The sequence below is a fragment of the Cyphomyrmex costatus genome, unplaced genomic scaffold (genome assembly GCF_001594065.2).
Source record: "Cyphomyrmex costatus isolate MS0001 unplaced genomic scaffold, Ccosl1.0 scaffold277, whole genome shotgun sequence".
NCBI classification, from domain to species: domain Eukaryota; kingdom Metazoa; phylum Arthropoda; class Insecta; order Hymenoptera; family Formicidae; genus Cyphomyrmex; species Cyphomyrmex costatus.
The window spans coordinates 428,729-434,744 of NW_017276877.1; positions in this window are offsets into that span (position 1 = coordinate 428,729).

The following is a 6,016-nucleotide window of genomic DNA, read 5'->3' on the forward strand; positions in this document are numbered from 1 at the left end:
TCACCCCACGTCGAGAAAACGAACGCTCAAAGCGCCGCCATGCGATTTTTCGGCTTCCTATGTAATGGAGTCACATCTCACACGTGTCTACTAGTGACAGATGTCGATACTTGTATCAATTTCAAAGGTTTTAGACCTCTAATTTCACTTTTCCTAAGCCTGGAGTACAAAGTCACCCCGTGTGGCCACTAAGGGTTAAAAGGTTAAATAGAAAGACACCTGTTGAACTATGGACCGGCAAGAAACCAAACATTGATATGCTTCGAATTTATGGAAGTAGAGCCTATGTTCATATAAACGAACAGTTTCGTTCTAAATTCGAACCTAAAAGCAAACAGAAGATTCTCGTGGGTTACGAACCGAAACGCAAAACATACAGACTTTGATTGCCTGGTAATAATAAAATTGAAATAAGTCGAGACGTAATCATCGTTGAGCCCACACTCAAACAACAAGCAGTTTTTGTACCAACTGATGTACGTAAACCAGATGATTCCGAATCTAATCTTCAAGAGAAAGTCAAAGATCCATCAGTTGAAACGAAACAAGATTCTGAGACTGTTGAAGTTAATGAGCCCATTGCGCATCGAACTAGAAGTCAAATTAAAGAAGATAAATGTGAAAAATTCGTCAGCAACGGAATTCAAAGCAAAATGGAAACACATTTGGCTGTAAGCGCAATGGCTTTTATGGCAAATGTAACAATTCCACAAACAGTTGAAGAAGCACAAGAACAATCGGACAGAATGCAGTGGGAGCAAGCCATGGTTCAAGAAATGGAAGCCCTGAAGAAAAATGATACGTATTCTCTTATCGAACCTCCGCCTGATTGTAAGCCTATCAAGAATAAATGGGTATTCCGAGTAAAAACCAATCCAGATGGATCGCTGGACAAGTACAAGGCCCGATTAGTCATTAAAGGGTGTTCTCTTCGAGAAGGTATCGATTTCGATGAACCGTACTCTCCAGTGACTCGATTGGAATCCATTAGGACTTTGTTTTCCATCGCAGCCGTCAACGACTTCGAGTTGTACCAGATGGATGTTAAGTCAGCTTTTTTGAATGAAAAATTGGAAGAATTAATCTTTATGGAGCAACCAACCGGTTTTGATGATGGTACAGGGCGAGTGTGTAGATTGAACAAAGCGTTATACGGCTTACCACAAGCACCACGAGCATGGCATTCAAGATTCGACATTTTCATGAAGAAATTTGGATTCAAATCTACTACAGCTGACCCATGTGTCTACGCAAATGAAAGTGGAGACATCTTTGTAACACTCTGGGTGGATGACGGACTGATTGTCGGGCGATCTGAAACCGAAATAAAGAGGTACTGGATGCAATGAACAAGGAATTCGAAATTACCAGTTCAACAGCGAAATACTATCTGGGCATCGAGATTGTTCGGAACAGGAAATTAAAGAAGATTTTCTTGTCACAGAAGAAATATATAAATGCAGTACTTGACAAATTTGGAATTGCAATAAAACAAGCACACCAATGGAGTTAGGAGCATCTCTGACTAACAACGTGGATGACAATGGACAACCTGGACCAATTGCAGAAGTACCGTATAGACAGATCATTGGATCACTCATGCATCTGGCAGTATCCACAAGACCAGATATTAGCTACGCGGCCGGCACTTTAAGTCAATTTCTCGAACGACCGTCAAACAGTCATTGGTTGGCAGCTAAAAGAGTACTCAAATACTTGAAAGGATCAATTGATCTTGGCATCACATTTGGTGGTGATTGTAATCACATTAATCAATTAATAGCTTTTTCAGATAGCGACTACGCTTCATGTCTCAACACACGGAAGAGCGTCAGTGGCATTGTGCTAATGCTAAACAACGGACCAATCGTGTGGTCAAGCAGGAAGCAAAGCATCGTGGCTACATCAACGACAGACGCGGAGTACGTAGCCATGTGTGAAGCAGCCAAGGAAGCTGTATGGATGCGAAGACTGCTCAAAGAACTTGGAATTCAGCAAGAACAAGCCACTAATCTATATTGCGATAACGCAGCAGCTAATTTGTTAATCAAAAATCCAGTATACCATAAGCGTACTAAACATATAGACATTAAGTTTCATTATACTCGAGAACAAGTAAAGACCGGTTTGATTAAAGTTAAACATGTTGAAAGTTCAAATCAGTTAGCTGACATTCTTACTAAAAATCTATCACGCAATAAATTCAAAGCTAATTGTTCACTTTTGAAGTTAATATAAATGACACAAGAACGAGTGGGAGTGTTAGGGAATAGCGCGCTCTGGTGTCTACTTCGTGAGGTTGAATGCAATGTAACGAGACCGTTATCTTTTTGCGTTTTCCTTTATATGTTACTGCTTCTTACACACGCGGCTCGAATAACACGATAAGTTTGGAAAAGCCAACGTTATTATTTTCTATTAAGTCGGATGCACACTTGCATAGCTTATTTACAAATCTGTTTGTCTCAATAAATACATATTTTCAAGTCACCGAACTGTGTCGTTACTGGAAAAACCTCATCAATTGCAATTTTAATTTCTTGAATAATTTTAATATAAAGTTTGCCGATTTCAAGATTCGGGATATAACTAGTGGTATCGTTCAGAATTTAGCAACGACACGCTTATATATATATGTAATAAAGTTTATGACCTGATTTATATGACGAAACACTACCATGTCTTTACATATAAAATCATGTAGTAAATTTGACAGTTTTATACCCAATGATCAATTACGTAATTTGGGAAAAACTACATACATATGTAACTACATTCATGTGAAATTGTTGCTTGTGCCTATTATTTTACTTACAAATAATTAGTGATGATTTGATTTTATCATACCTTATTGTAAATACTTTGACATAAATAATTCAATGTAAGAAATAAGATGCTTGGCTCAATAAAATAACAAATTTTGGTTAAGACTACGACAGCATTACGCAATGTCCATAATTCGACTTTGCTCACACTAATAAATATTGTATATATATCAATAAGTAAAAAGAGAGTAGCTGTAAAGTACCACAGTATTTGAATTAACATTTGAATGATGAGCACTTTGTTGAGTTTACGTGATGTAAGGCATAGTTGTAGATGGACGTGCCTGTAAATAAATTATTATTGCTACAATTAATCAAACAATAAACACACGTACCAGAAGTACAAAACGAATCATATTTTAAGTGTAGAATTTTATGTAACATAATTTATAGTTGAGTGTAAATTGCGGTTGGTTTAGAATGTGCGATTATTTCACACAGTTGTAGTTCATTATTTTTGTAGGCACAGGATGTGTGTGTGATCCACATCTAACTTTAAATATTCCATTCCTTTTTTTGAAGGTACCAAAAATATTTTAAATAAAAATGGCATGTTTTTAAGAGGAATGTATTTTGGTCACGTTGTTTTCGTTGTAGATGGATGCCTCAATTACAGAAGTATTGGCGATACAAAGATTTCTCAGTGGTGCTCCTAATAGTGGAGATCGGTAGAAGCTTCGCTAGTCAGACACATTGGCTAAACTTATACGTGCTATAATGGAAAATAATAAAATAAAATCAAAAAGGAATACTACATATTGTTCTGTGGCACAGTATCATAATTATAAAAAGGAGAGGATTTTCAAAAAATGGTTATTTTTTGGAAAGTGATAAAAACTGATCCCCTCTTTTTATAATTATGATACTGTGCCACAGAACAATATGTAGTATTTCTTTTTGATTTTACTTCATTATTTAATTTCCATTATAGCACGTATAAGTTTAGTCAATTGTCTGACTAGCGAAGCTTCTACCGACCGCCACTAGGAGCGCTACAGAGAAATCTTTGCATCGCCAATAAAGGTCATCACTTTTTCAGATATAATATTATGTATATTATAATATGATTCCTCTAATTATTCTACGTACAAAAATCAAGAGAGATAAAGATATAAAAAAACGAATATCTTACGAGTTACTTAACATTTTATGTTGATATCAGGAATATGTGAAAGCATAAAAATGTCTCATGAATTATTGATTTCTTAACATTATCTTACTTTCTAATGTTATCTTCTGCTATATGCAGAATAATTGAAGAAACCTTATTGTGAAAAAATCATATAATTTCATGAAAAATATAAGCGAATTAAAGTAACCGCTATATCTTTTTGGCGCATTTATCTAAAAGAATTACGTGACTAATGTACACCTCGGCTTTCGAACCGATATACTTTCAAAAGAATTTTATTAATATCCTACATATATGTATATTATATTTTTCGGTATGGTACGAAATTTAAAAAGAGGAACAGTGTACGCATAGAAATATGCGCGCGCATTATATACACATGCAGTAATTCTTTTAAATAATTACATTAATATCCACAAATATTGCTTGTGATATTTAACTCTTGCTTGCTGTTGACGGACTAAAATAAATCTATTTTGGCTTCTACATTTGTAATTATTTTCGAAAAGATCGGAATAAAGTACTTGTAATCGTTCATTGACTCGATGAAATCTGGAGCTCATATATCTGAATTGAGAATATAAGAGATTCAGTTTTTTTTCAGAAAATTTGAAATGCGTACAATACATACGCATATTTTAATTTCATCAATAAATAATCTAAGACAAACTAAGTGTTGACATATATACTAACCCAAGAACAAAACCACAGTTCAGAGCACTTAAAATAATTACACGATCTGTATCAGTTGGCAACAAAATAAGGAATATTTGAAGTAATATATACAAAATGAGCTCTATTTTCCGAACGAAAATGAAATGAAAAATGTTAAATATTATATCAGTAAACAAGATTGCAGTCCATCCAATTATTATTTGAATTATCCAGTTACGCAGCATTCGATAATCCTTTGGCACACCGAGCGCTTCCAATGTGTCGTCTACTAAGGAGAGTTCACGTAAACATGCTTTCAAATCCTTTGAAGAAATCATGTTGGTTAGTTATACAGCATAAAATAGAGAAATAGCTGTTAAGGTAGCATCTCCCCCCACAAAAAATCAAAACGGCACTTATGCAAGAATTAAGTGCTACTTATTCATTAATTATGTGCCCTAATCATGCCAATTCTTGTGTTTGAACTGTTCGTTTAGCAGAGAATCGCGATTAAAGTTGGGGGTGCTGACTTAACGTCAAGTTAGCACCTCTTTTATTAAATCATATACAAAATCAAAAAATTAGTACAGTAAAATTATGTGCTTTTTAAGTGTTTTTAATATCATACATCAAAATTCGTGTAACAGAAACGGTTTAAGTGATATACGTATGTATATATCATTAAACTTCGATACATGTTATAACAACGGTATAAGAGTAAAGTGGTTGTTATAATGCAGACAGCAAATTGGTTTTAGGCTCAAATTGTTCCTCCAGTTATGTGCTTTTAAAATACGCACAACGAGATTTTTGTGCACTCTTTGGATCGAAAAATCACCCTCCCAGTGAGCACCCACCATTTCCTTTCAAGAGTAAATTGCCAGTTAAAATGCAGACAGCGAATTGGTTTATAATGAAAATATTAGAAAATTATTAAAAATAATCGTTAACTAACACCTAATAATTAATTAATTCCTAATTTTAATAATTTATTTATAAAACACGAATACTTTATTATTATTAATTAATTATAATAAAAATACGATTTCCATAAAAATAAAATTTGCTCAGGTATACTTTTTAACTTAATATTTTATATCCATTATTATCAAGCGACGCCGTAGCGTCGCGACGCCAAGTGCATAAAATAAAAATATAACCGTTTGACATGATGACATGATACTTGATGCGTGTATATGTTCATGTCGATGTCAAATTCACAACGCTACCACTAGCTTTATCTCGAGTTTTCACATCTTGAAACTTTAGATTAAAATTACTCAGAATTTAAAAGCACAATCAAAAATCTAAAAACACTTTTATTATATAATGTCATCGGTATCTTTCGATTGCGACCAGTCCGAATAAAATTGGTGCAGCCGATACCGAGATCTAGAGACCGAGT